This window comes from Lycium ferocissimum, chromosome 5, assembly GCF_029784015.1.
Source record: "Lycium ferocissimum isolate CSIRO_LF1 chromosome 5, AGI_CSIRO_Lferr_CH_V1, whole genome shotgun sequence".
In the NCBI taxonomy this organism is placed as follows: domain Eukaryota; kingdom Viridiplantae; phylum Streptophyta; class Magnoliopsida; order Solanales; family Solanaceae; genus Lycium; species Lycium ferocissimum.
The window spans coordinates 46,985,135-46,999,457 of record NC_081346.1 but is presented as its reverse complement, the minus strand read 5'-3'; the positions used below and the strand labels follow the sequence as shown (position 1 = coordinate 46,999,457).

General features: G+C 37.3%; 1 long non-coding RNA gene across 1 annotated transcript; it reads right to left on the bottom strand.

Annotated features, from left to right (window-relative positions):
* Positions 1-5,645: 5,645 nt before the first annotated feature.
* LOC132056863 (uncharacterized) lies at positions 5,646-10,239 on the bottom strand. Its single transcript, XR_009414990.1, has 2 exons — positions 10,011-10,239; positions 5,646-9,552 (listed from the first exon to the last, which is right to left on the bottom strand). It is a non-coding gene; the product is annotated as an uncharacterized LOC132056863 (long non-coding RNA).
* Positions 10,240-14,323: the final 4,084 nt, after the last annotated feature.

Below are 14,323 nucleotides of genomic sequence, written 5' to 3'. Positions count from 1 at the left end.
TTTCTCCAGTTGGGGCGCCTTTTTCAGCATTGGCTGCCTCATTCCTAGCCACCTTTTCTTGGAGGGCCGTGATGGCAATCAATAATGTCGCGATCACATCTTCTTGAGACGGTACTTCCTGTGGGTCTTAGGTATCTCCCTTGCGGAGAACGAGCTCATTTCCACTACTATCCGGTGTACCAGTCATTTTTTCTTTTCTTTTGTCTGAGAGGGATGCTAACGCGGCTTTAGATCTCGTGAAGTATGCCAGCTAGTGGTACTACACTAATCGGCCTTATTCTATAAGATAATAATAACTCAACGGTAGGCAAAGTTAGTTACTTGGATATAAATATAAAAGCAAGATATCACATATCGGTATTTAGGAGCGCACGTAGCATATAAAGTCATATATTAAAGCTTGAATATTTTTTGATCCTTTGTTCTAAAGGTTCAGGCGTTATGGGCCTTTTATGTTTGAGTGGATCTTGGTTCAATGGGCTTTATGGTTAACTTATTATTGCAACCCTTCAACATGTTACAAAAACTAAAACAAATAGGGGGGAATTATAATTTATATTATATAGGGGCCGAGTCTTACGCAGACTGCCTACGTATCCCACCAGGGAAAATCAGGCCCTATCGTAGTTCGTTTTACAAAAGAAGGATATTTACTTTTTCCTAGATATCCTTTGGGCTAACCCTAACTAAAGACATTCCCATACCAGCCCCGACCAGAGCTTCCCGCGTATCCCTCCTAGGGACATCAGGTCGGCGCACTTCCTTACATATTTATGGAGGGGGTGGGGGGCAACTTTTATGTGCAACGGTGCGGGACACCTAATATCTATCAAAAAATATAGCTCTGCTAGTCGCTGTCTTTACGAACTTGCTCTCTCATCTTTCCTTTCTTCTCAGTACTGTGATGGGAGGATGACCAAAATCTCTTTATGTCTTAATCATATGCTCGACCTCGAGCTTGAATACATAGCATTCTTCAACGTCATGTCCCATAGCTCCAGTATGGTACAAGCAAAATTTATTCTTGTTGGGCCCTCATGGCGTGGGCTAGTGGACAGGTTCTATGGGTCTGATCTTCTTTAAGGTAGCCAGAGTTGAGAAGATGCGGGCGTACGATTCCTCGAAGACCATGAAATCATATCGCCAAATCTAGGTTTCAGCGGTGACCCCTTCTCCTGGGACAATAGGGTCATGGACTAGTAGGGTGTGTGGTCCCCATAAAGTCCCGACGATCCTACCATTGATCAAGCTGCAAATTCTCTTTCTTAATCCTAGGCACTCGTTCAAGGTATAACCCCCATGATTGCAGTGAAATGGGCACCTTTTGTAGGCATACACCAACTCGAGTGGTGGCAACCTGGCCCTAGTGGTGCAAGACATTCCCATAGCTATCATCCTCTCGAACACATCCTTATAGGTGACGGGTCGAGGGGATACTCTGAATGGGGACGAATAGACTTTGAAGGTTATACCCCACCAAGTAGGTTCGGGAGGGTCTGCTCTCCTAAAATTCTCTGACGCCATAGTGGAGGTCGCAGGTACTAGCACGGATGAGGGTGCATAGAAGTCAGATCCTCGTTGGTTAGGCCATAATAGTCAGATTCATCATTCATATCATTCTCTTCTTCTTGAAACTCAGGAAATATCTCAAATACTTCCTCTTCTTCCTCGACATCTACATCGATAGGCTCCAATTCTTCTTTCTCCATATCTTGAGGCTTTTCTTCTTCCTTTTCTGGCTTTTCCTCTTCTATGGGTTCCTCCTCCTCAATGGGTTCGGTGGCTTCCTGTTGAGGTTCCGACTCTTCTTGTGGGTCTGATTCCATCACCCACGGTTCTAACCTAGCCCCTTAGTCTTCATTCACTCCTTCTGGAGTCCCTTTTCTAGGTGTCACAGGCCTTCTCTCTAAGGGTATATAATTCAGCACCAATTCTCTCACTTCTTCCGGAACATTCCCATAGTATTGCTCTTGGAGTATGCCTTCTGACGGATTCCCAACCATATCCAGCAACCTGTCTACCTCCTCAATTTTCTTTCCTATTTCCTGGAGATGCTTTTCTATTTGTAGCACCTTATCCCGCAGCTTCTCAGCTGTCTCTCCTAAAGTCCGCGCGTCCTGCTCTCCTTGATTAAGTCAACCTTTAGTGGAGATAAATTCGTGTAAGTTTTAAGTCTCATGGTTTTTCTTTTGGTTATGCGGTTTAGATCATCAGACCAATTGTACTCAAGCTTTAATATATGATAACACAGGTAGCAAGTAAGCATGTGAAGCACATAGCAAGTAAGCATGTGAAGCACGTAGCAAGCAATCACGTAATTTGCAAATATTTATACTACTCGTGTTCCTAAGGGCTTTTTGAGCTAAGGCTTTCTTAATCGTTTGAAACATGCAAGTGTCATTTGTTAAGATGAACTATTGCCCCGAAAATCATTATTAGTTAATAAATAATAAAAATATCTTCCCCGAAGGGATTACAAAGATGATGAAGCCGACATGGGGCTTATAATAAAGCAATAAATCAGCAGGGTCCTCCTCCAGCGGCTGATGTCGAGGCTTGGCTTGTCTTGGCCTTCTTGACCCTCCGAAGGGTGGTCTGAATACGAAGGCGTGTCTGATACAGCTCCATTCTGACTATCACCGGGTCTGTTTCTTCCAAAATCTTGGCCAAGTGCTCATCTGTGCTTTCCAAACATTCTTTCAAACGTTCCTCTTCTCGGGCATCATGATGAAGTGTGGGCCCTGGGACGGATGCACGGGCTAAGTTTCCCTATAACCACTCATGATACCTTGGGTCACACCCTGCTCTGAACCTGTCTGGAGCTAAAGTATCTGGACCCCAACTCACACGACCATTCCACTCCCTGCGGATTGTACCAGCATTCTTAATTTTCTGTTCGGTATGATCGATAATAAATTATTTGAGGTTCCCTATTTAGGGTATCACTTGCCTTCTACCAAATTGCCTTAAAACCCAAGATGGATAATAAGGACAAATTCCAGAACCCAACTAATGGCACAAATGGGCAATTTTTGCCCCGAACTACTATGGTTTCAGATGTTCAGTCAGGGAACATCCACTGGCTCCTATCTTTAGTCAACTCAGCGAAGAAATTAGCCCAACCAGCTTTGGACACAAATCCGAGAGTTGGACAGTAATTTACGAGGCGGTCTATCATGTTCTATCGACTCCAACCCTGAACCTCTTTGGCCATGTTGAGGTGTTTGATAATCCACCACTGCAGCAGCATATTACATCCTTGGAAGTATCAGAAATGACTCCGGCATTTGTCTAAAGCCCGGAAAATATCTGCCAGAATGATGGGTGCCAGGTCGAAATACTTGGTTTCCTGATCCCTAGTTATGTCGTAGAAGATAGCATGGGCCAAGTAGATCACTCGAGTGTCTATGTCTAGTGACTCATCCTTCGGGAATACCATAGTGCTAGTAAGGCTATGGCAAACGCCAAAGGTCTAACAGCTTCCCATTCTTCTCTACTCTTGAACTCCCTCTAATATAGAGTATATCCGGTGACATCCCCGAACCTCTAGTATAGATCTCTAAAGGCTACAGTGGATCTTTGTGCCCAGGGAGCCTCATTTAAGGAAAGAAACTTCAGGATTTGGCTGACGGTGGGCCTTTGTGGGAATGACAGATTGTGATTTGGCCTGTGTCGCCTGCTTAGACAGGTTCCATTGTTGTCTATGACATCCCTAATTGCCTCTAGGGTCGGAGTAATCTCAATATTACCAAAACGGAACAAAATTTCTTTTTCGTCCCAATACTTAATACCTCTATTAGCTCCGAGTGACCCTTCATTGTCATGATAGAGGGTAGATGACCTAGAGTGCAGCTAATTGTCCTTCGATGAGCATCACCTAACCATTCCCACCAAGCTCTCAATAAGTCTGGAGCCTCGGTAACTATGTCGAAATGGATTCTGCATTCCATCTACAAAATAAAACACAGTTAAGATTTCCCCCATCCCCATAGGATCAATGGTTCATCACATAGGCACCAACATGCTTCCACATAGCACATAAATGAAATGCGGTGTTTTTCGGGTCATAGACCGTCCGAACACAAGGTAGTCTCTCTTAATGAGCCTTAGGTAGGTCTGAGATACCCAAGGCTCTTCTAAGGATACATGCTCTAGTTCAGTAGGGATTTGTCTTAGCTCTATCTTAGTTTTCACTAGAGTGGGCCTTTTACAAAAGACCGGGAACCCGAGCGGACGACTAGGGCTGAATCGTTAGAGCTGTTGGACGACCGCGAACCAACCCCACCTCATAATGATTCCAAAAGAAATATTTTGGTTTTATACTGAAGGAACGACCGCGTGCTCCACGAAGTCTCCCTTGGAACAAAGTGTAAAATAAATGCCAGAAGTGGCGGAGTTATGATATGCATGATTTGACAGTTAATAATTGCAGAAAAGTAAACACATAAACAGTTAAAGCACGTATACTGATATTATATTGGAATCCTTATGATTAGAACTAGTCCCCAGCAGATTCGCCATCTGTAGCGGTTCGCATTTAGCGGGCGAGGTTAGCGCTCGGAGAGCTACTTTGAACTTGTTGGTGCTCTTTCGGACTTTGTTTTAAAAAGAGTCGCCACCTAATTTTTAGAAAATTAGAAAAACCAGTTTGAAAGATTTATTCATATACAGTGAAAAGCCTTCGTAATCTAAAGTTCTAGGTAAGGGTTACGTGATCCCCCCGGGAAGGTGTTAGGCACCCTAGTATTAAGGATTCGTACTATACGGTTGACCTTTGAATTTCAATGTATGAGTGTTTGCATGAACTGTTTATTTAGTGTTTATTCCTGTAAAAATCTTGTCATTTGCATATCATTTTTTGGAAAAAAATTTGAATATATCCCCTTTATATATAGGGTATTTAAGTTTCGGATTTATACCATCCGGATAAGAATAACCTCCTTTTAAGAAAAATGTATTTTGGTTTATAAAATGCCTTAATTTTTTTGATAAGTATATGTCCTTTTTTTTTGTTCATGCTTAATCCTCATACTTAGTTTCGGGTCAAGCCGTATATCACGTTAGAACACCTCATTCTAAAACTCGATACGAACATTTTACTATTCACAAATACTTGGTTTAAAAATGGACTTGTTTTTATTATACGGGTTCCATGGATGAATGTATAAAACCTTGTTTTAACATTGGGCTTTTAAGAGCAATATGATTTATAAAAATAAGGATTTCTAACTTTTCGGGCTCAGCCCAGATTTTGCCTTTTTTGAAATCTAGTTGGGCCTAGCCCGTTTTTGTCTCAATCATTTTTTCTGAAAGAAGGATCAGTGGGCTTTTGGCCCAAAAACTTTTAAATTCTCTTGTTATTTGGGACTTGGTACAAAACGTTTCATTTATTTATTTGGATTCGGAAAAAAGGATTAGTTTTGCTTTCATAAAAGAAAATATCCTTTGATTTTGGCTTTTTTCAAAAATATTGTAGTGTTATCAAAATTCCCCTTTTCTTATCCTTTTAACTTGTGTCAAGAAAGTTTAATTAGCTTGTCATTTCGTTTGAGAAAACTACTACACTAAGTTCGGGTTTTGAAAATTGTTTTTAGGGACCTAAAGTCGAACTAAACGGCGTAGGCACCGTTGTCCTAAGATGGCTAGTTCGTAATCATAAAGATTCCACTATAATAGAGTTTTACAAATTCTTACAAGTATGAATACAACAACTTTACAAAATAAAAGGAAAACATAAATAACTAATTAAAAAAGGAAAGGGAAGGCTAGGGGCGTACCAAACCCCTAGTTGGCCATTTTCACCCATGGTTGGGCTTTCTACGCGTTTAATACATATGTTAGCTTCCCTTTTTTATTCTTCTCGGACTCGATGATGCGAAAGAATTGCCTGTTGGGCCTTGGCCCAACATGTTGGCTTGATCGGCCCAAGTGGCCCATGCAGTGGAGGGAGAAAAGAGAAGAGGGACCCGGTTAGTTTCAATCTACTGAACTCATCACACACACACACACACACACATATATATATATACATATATATATATATATCAAATTCATTCACAAGTCATGCAGTTAAAGTGTTTGTATATATGCTATTGGGCTCCACTAGTAGGTATATAGACAATAAAAGGGGGGGGGGGAGGCCATCACCATCCGTATTCCTGATGCCGCACAAGATCCAAGAGGTTTCATGAACCTCAGGCATGGCAGGACATCAGGGGAAGGCTAAGACCCGACCCCAAAATTACCTCATCCTCCCAACCAGTACAGCCATAGGAGAAATAATAGAATTCCACAATCATATATAGGTATTGTATAGATTGATACGTATGGACATAGTATAACCAGAGGCAAACTGGAACAAATAGGCAATGTATGATGGGAGGGAATTGACACACACAAATATAGTATAGCCAAGGGCAAAACTGAAACAAATAGGCATAGTATGGGCAGAAGCAGATTGCAACATGGATGTAGCATAACTAAAGGCAAAACTGAAGAAAATAGGCATGATATGAACAGGAGCATATTGCAGCATAGATGTAGTATAACCAAGGTAAAACTGAAACAAGTAGGCATGGTATGATCCTAAGCAAATTGACTTGCACAGATGTAGCATAATCAAACAGAACTGAAACAAATAGGCATGGTATGAATGAACATACAAAATCAGGCCTACTTGATTCCAACTAATCATTGCAGGACACAGCAATCCATAGAAAACAACTAATAGACAGATAAACAGACAGAATCATGTACATATAAACAGGCAGGATCATTTAAGTTAGGGCCATAACCATGTCTAAGCCCCATAAGTCTCATTAATTTATTCAGAGTCATAGCATGGGTCAGCTTGTCATTAGTAGGCCACTCAAGTCCTTTTAACTTCACAGAATTATCACCAGTAGGTCTAAACTCTCCACGGGTCATGCCATGTCATAAACTCTACTCAACCCAGTCCCAGAGATGCATACAACTAGATGGTCAAGCAATGGTAATTTATCATGTAGGCAAGACATTCTCAGAGGTGCAGGAAGCCAAATAGTCAAAAACTGTGTAAGCAAGTCATTAGATTTTAGATCAAAGACAAAGACAATTGAAGAATGGACATAGCAGGCAGGTTCCCACTTGGAACATTGCACTAATTCATTTCAGAGAAGAGTCTTGGAAGGGTCTTGTAGCTTAAAGAATACATTTGGACTAAATGGTTTAACTCATATTTCTTTTACAAATCCAACATATGACAATAGTACCTACTGATTAGAACCAATGTTAATTCCTACATGTATGTACACTCAAAACCTTCAAGAGAGGGGATTACAGAGGCATGTCATGTAAGAAATCAGTCAAACAATCTTGGATCAAATCTTAGTTCCTAATAGTGATTCCTCAAAACATTTAATCTAAGCAGATCTTTAAAAGAAAGTTGATGGCATAGTTGTGTCCTCAAATCAAAGACTCAGTCAACATCAGAAGGAAGCAAGTTCTAAGATACCAGATGCAGATGCACAGATTGCAGTTTTATGCAAAAGAAGTGGCATCAAAAATAGGATTTCATTAAACTCTAATAGTCAGAAATAGCATAGAGGTGGCAAAGATAGGTCTCATTCAGGTTCAGTAATAAAGATGCACAAGAAAGGTATGAAGATTTCACAGAGGCTATGACTTGAGTAAGATGACAAAAGAAGAAAAGAACAATCATGCATTTCAATCTCAGCAGGCTACCTAAAAGAAAGGTGTCACACTAGCCATTTAGGCAGTCTAAATGGCTTTCATGGTTTAGTATTTCATCCAAAATAGATATTAGTATTCAAGTCTCAATGTTTAGTCAAAACTCTTCTCCCTTTGCACAGAATCCCTCAATTACACATTCACAGTTTCACCATTTGCTTTTAGCTAAAGGGAAACAACTTAAACAAAGATTTGGCCTTAGTCCTTACTCCCCTGTGTCAAATGATGGAATTTATGAGATCACAATGCACTTATGTAGCAAACATACACCCCATAGGCTCATAGAAGTGCCATGGTGCCTCTTATTTGGAGGACAAATATTATGAACTAAGTGGTATTTGGTTCCCCTTGATCCTCCCCTAAGGCACCTTTAAAAAGGCTCCTCCACATGCCATGTGATCTTTAGTATGCTTCACAAGTCCACATGATTACACAAGATTCTTATCATTTAATCATTCCCAACTAAGTGCTTATCAAAAACATTAATGCAGATGGACTCTTCAATTATCTTACTATTAGCCTACAATCCCTGAACCATTTCAAGACTTCCTTCACTCAAGAAATTTAGATGATCATGCATACTATTCTTCAAGACCAGTTAAGCTAAGGGTATGTGTCCAGTTTCATTTTGTATTTCATCATAACTAAAATAAATGTCAAATGTCATTTCTAAAAAAAAAAAAAAAAAAAAAAAAAAAGGTTCTGGACATACTTGACTATCTAGGTCAGGAAAGATGCACAAAAGCAGGACCCTTATGGACACACAGACCTCAAACTCAAGATCCAGATACCTTCTTCTGAAGTTCACCCATTCTTTCATGGTAATTGTATATTACCTCTCTACTTATGGACACTCAGCAAATGAAATACCATTTTTAGATTATCCGTAGTCCGCTTAAGATGAGAATCAATCTATCTTTTTACTTTAAACTCACATGGTTCAAACTGGGACTCTTTACCCGTTTCAGGCTTATCATATACCGCTAGATTGCATTAAGGCCATCCTTGTGCCATTTCAATAGAATCTATCAGATTTAGGTACACTCAGGTAGATTTACACACATTTAGAAGCAATTGGACCTTACTCAATCACATTCAAGCACCTTGATCACATCTTAAGGCTTGTATAAGCATGTTTAGACATCATTAAATCCTGTTTGGACCAACTATAACTCTTTACTTAATCTAGCTATGACCTATACAATCAGCATGATAAGAGAGCAAGCATGTTTAGATCAAAGTAGGTTTAAAATTCTCAAATCAGTGTACTTGAACCAATAAACCAACAAATCTTCTAAGTCACCTCAAATAAAAGTTACCACAATTTCATCTAATTTAAACCAGTAAAGTCTTGTAATCCAAACATCAGTGATTAAAGGGTTCAAACAAGATTAAACAGTACCATTAGAGGTCAAGTCATTTATTTTGGGTCTCACAGTTAAGCATCACTCACATTAGGTAATTGAGCTATGATTCAAGCAACATTTAAAAGAGACCGTCAAGTTAAAATACCCTCATTCGCAGATTACACAACCCAAGTTAGTACTCAAACAATGTGGAATTCCATTGGTAATTTACACAACTAAAACAAGTGTCCTATTCAAGTGTACTGTCTAGAATAAACCATATTAATCTTCCATAAACTTGAAACACATGCCAGGACAATAATCATGCTTAAGCAACTAATATTTTAAACTAAACACCTATTAATTGAACACACTACATCATACTTAAGAAAGATATAAACTAAAAGAGCAAAAACAAGATAAAATGTTACCTTTTTGTGTGCAACCGTGTCAAGAATCGAATTTGGAGCCTTTGATGCTTCCAATCCCAAACTCAACAATGCAGATAGAGTAAATAAAATTTAGAAACTAAGAGACTCAACTCTTAAAAGAAAGTTTAAGTCTAAAATTATACTATTGAGCTTAAATTTCAAGTCGGACTTAAAATTCTAGCTTTTTAGGCGGTCCCAAAACTTCGTCAAATGGTGAGGGATTAGAACCCCAAAGCTATGGAAAAAAAAAAAGACTAAAATTAACGATGTGGTACAAATAGATTTCTAGGAGAAAAACATTCACTTTACGAAATTAACGACTGAGATTCAAAGTAAAACAACATATACGGCCAGATTCCTCCCATCTTGGGTCGATCTGAGTCAACATCCAAGGGCCAATAAGAAATCATGAAAATAATAAAACAATACAACATTAAAACAGCATAAAATCGCAGTAGGTTTGACTCGAAATCTAAAGAAAAGAGTAAAAAGAGGGATTTATTACCGCGTTTGGGACGAATTTGAGTGAAATCATGTTGAAACATTAATTGTTTCACTCTTTGGGTTATGCAAAGACTGTCAAAAGTCTGAGAGCTCTACATCTTTGCCATATCTGGCATGAGAGAGGGAAAACGAAGGATGGCGCCTTAGGTTTTTAGGGGAAAGGGGAAAGGGATGAGAGAGAGGGAGTATAAGGTGGCGTTTGGTATGAAGAAATCTGAGGAGTAGGGGTTTTGCCCTGTTTAAACTTGACTTGGGCCGGGTCTGGTCCATTAAGCCGACTGGGCCTGGTCTTTGATTTAAAAAGAAAGAGGGGTGCCCCTATGTACGTATATCATACATGTATATTCGCGTATATTAGATGTATATACGTGCATAAGGGGTAAAATGGGTAGACTAAATAAAAAATGGAAATGCTAAGATATCGATTATTGATCATATTATAGTAACTTGGACATGATTAACATTTTTAATTAATTTAAAAAGACGACCAATGATGTAACTAGACCGAATTTGCAAATACAACCTTAATTGATTAAAATCCACTTTGATTGTTTTCAATTATGGCCCTATTTGGCATAATTAACTCATCAAAGTTAAATTACACTAATGGCCTTAATTAATTTGAGCCAATGGATTTGGTCATCTTAATTAAAACCACTAGATGGCTAATTTTGCAAAAATGACCCCTATTGCCTTAACCATCATGAATTGGCTAATTCCATTGTGGCCATAATGTAAATAATTAAATGATTAAAAACCAATTTTGCAATAATGCTCCTCTAATTGATTAACTAGCCTAATTAAACATTATAGACAATTATGATTAATTTTAACAAATTATGCAGTTACACAAAATTAAAGATGGAGGGGTAAAATAGTCAACTCTTTTAATTACTCAAATTCCTTGGATTAAAGGGAATAAATCATTTGTTAACTTTGACTCTTTGACAACTTAAACAATTAGATAAATAATTATCCGAATTTTTTTTTGCTTTGGTTAATTCTAACAAATATAAATGTTATAAAATGCATCAATTAATTCCTAAATAACTTGCAATTATTTTGTTGATTTAAAAGAGCAGGGTATTGACCTACTAAATTTTATAAAAATCATTTTGACCCTTTAAAATGCTTGATTCACTTTATCTATTATCCAAAGATTCTGAGTAATTAAAATAAATTACGGGAGGTCAAAAATTAGGTGTCAACATAACTACTTTCAGAAAATTACATAAATACAATTTATTCTAATTTTTAACCTTTTAATTACATTGTGTACAACTTTTCATATATCCCTTAAATATATCTATGAAATGCATTAAAATGGAAAACTTGGCTTCCCTAAAATTCTAATTATGTATGGATTACCACTAAAATAGGACCTTAATTAATAATTGACTCCCCACCACATAAAACTTGGCTTACTTTCTGCCATCACATACTTATTATTCTATTTCTCTCTCTCTTCCATGAAATAGGAAAATTAACTCAGTTAAATTTAAATTTGTATATATTTAATATAGTATACAATACATACCTAATATATGAATATTATAGTGTGCTTTTTCAATATACCTGATATATGAATGCAATAATATATGTGTTCAAATATATATATATATATATATATATATATATATATATATATATATATATATATATATATATATATATATATATATATGATAACGTTTGTGTAATATACATAAGAAATAAAATTATATATAGTATATAGTAATAGTTATACACATAACAAATAATATCATATATAGTATACTAGTGTAATATATATACTTGTTAAAAGAATTGTATACACACATATAAAATAAAAAGTAATATACTTGTTTATGGATTTATAAAATCATATATACCCCCTATATATATATATAAATTTCATGAATAGGGAAAACAACACCAAATACCCTTAAAATGCAAAATATTTACCCGCCCCATGCCTCTTCTAAACTAATTTCGCTTCTTACCCAACCAGCCGAAAATATTTATCCGAGTACCCCCTCCCCCAAAATCCTTCCTCCATGATGCCATCGCAGTATATTTATATGTCATGATGGTATCATAGAGGACTAAGAGAAGGACTGAAGCAGTCCTTCATGACACCATCTCAGTATGTTTATATACCACGATGATATTACGGAGGACTTAGGAATGTCTCATTGAAGGACTAAGGCAGTCCTCCATGATACCATCAAAATATATGTATATAAGATAATGGTATCATAGAATTGTTTTTTGAGAAAAGTGTGTCTTTTGAATAAATGAACACGAACCATCTCAGTTTATTTATATAACATGTTGGTATCAGAATTTTGGGGGCATGAAAGTGAAGGGGGTATGAGCGAGTAATTTTTTTTTTCTTTCAGGGGGCATCAACGTTCTTTCCCCAAATAAATATTGAGCTCTGGATCAGCCATGTTAGATCAATATACCGAAATTGGGCTGATGAGCTGGGGAGGTCTTAACGTTTCCTAAATTATTTCTCCCCTGAAAGCGTGCAGATCATCAAGAGTATCTTTTTAGTTTATTTCTCGCCCATTTAAGGAAAATATTATATACTAGGTATCTTTACTAAGTTGCCCCTGTTTATTACATGTTTTTTGAGAATTGAGCAATATTAAGAAGAAGTAGTTCTTTTATATAAGGGTATAGTTGAAAAACAATATTATTATCTTGAATTCCTAAAGCGACAATTATTTCAAGTAAAATTTCTTTCGCTAAAACGACACTTGTTTTGGAAGAGAGGGAGTATGGTTTGGGAAAAAGACACTACATGACACATTGGAAATAAATAAGAAAATTTTAGCCCTTCTTTGTAAAAAGTACCCGAAATACACTTTCTCCCAAAATAAAGACAAATTTAGCCACCAGATGCAACACTCTCTGTCTATTTCCTCGCTCATAGAGATTTTAATCGCCAACTCAATCATCACAGGACCAGTTACCGCCGACCCAAATCATCACAGGACCGGTTGCAAAGCTCTCCTTTTCTGCCGCCGACTCAATCCAATACTCATAAAATGCTAAATAGATCAAATCTCCATAAGCAAAAAAGAGGACAGTTTGTTCGTATAATTGAAATACAAACAAGGAAAGTACTAGAGATAGTTAATCCACTACATACAGGCGAACACGAGAGATTTGTGAGCTTCCAAAACACATCAGTATGTGTATAGAATATGTATAGAGAATATGTATCCCTACAGTATGCGTGTAGAAAATATATCATTGTTGTCTAATTTGTGTATAATAAATGTATAATCAACGTATAATCAATGTCTAATGTATATGCACTAATGATACACATATTATACAGTTATTATACACTATTTATACACATACAAGGATTATCAGAGAAAAATTGGAGACTGTAGGAAAAGTTTATCCGGCCAGATTTGTACCAAACGACCATAGATCTAATGATTTCACGGCGTTTACATAAACTCCGGCGAAAGCACGTTCTTCAACGAAGCAACAAAACCCAGGCGCCGCAGATCTAGTCGGAGGAGTTCGAAGATCCTGTCCTCCGGTGCATAACTTGTGCACCGTCGGGTTTAGAAACTGCTTCATCATCAAGGATTTTCTCGAGCTTTTCGATGTCGGCGGTGGTTTGTCTAGGTTCCCTTGGACTTGGCTACGTCAGAGAGAGCGTTGGCATAGCTTCCGGCGGTGGAAAATGAAATTGGTTTATAAAGGCTAAAAAAGTATATTAAGTTTTTTGAGTCATCCGGTGTCAATAGTTTCACCCTGATGGCTATTTATGTCATTATCCCTTTTTTCTAGATAGATTACTATGTGCGTCATTATGCTTGTCCGAGTAGTCGCTCTATAAAACTAAAATGAGCAAAGGTAAGATGATCTTATAAATTTCATACTTTCTGACTGCTTTTTCAAATGTTATTAGCAGAACATGAAGCAATCGTATCTTAGAAAATTCTCAATCCAGTGGATTGCCGGTCGTTTTTCTAATTCTACTACTAAGACCACTTATTCTAGCAGTACCACTTAAATGTAACCAAAAAAAAAAAAAAAAAAAAAAAAACACTTTAACATGATGTCCCGATCCGCCTAGTCATTAATTGATTTTCCCATTACATTTGTGACATATCATGTGGGTATTAATTGTTCAATTCGAAATAGGTCAAATATATCCTCTATTGTGTTTTTTGCTTAAAAATGCCCTTGCCGCTTGTTTATTGTTAAAAATACCCTTCTTACTAACAACAGCTCCAAAATAAAAGAACAACGATGAAATTTAAATCAGATTGAAATACCAATAAAATGATGATGAAAGAAAAA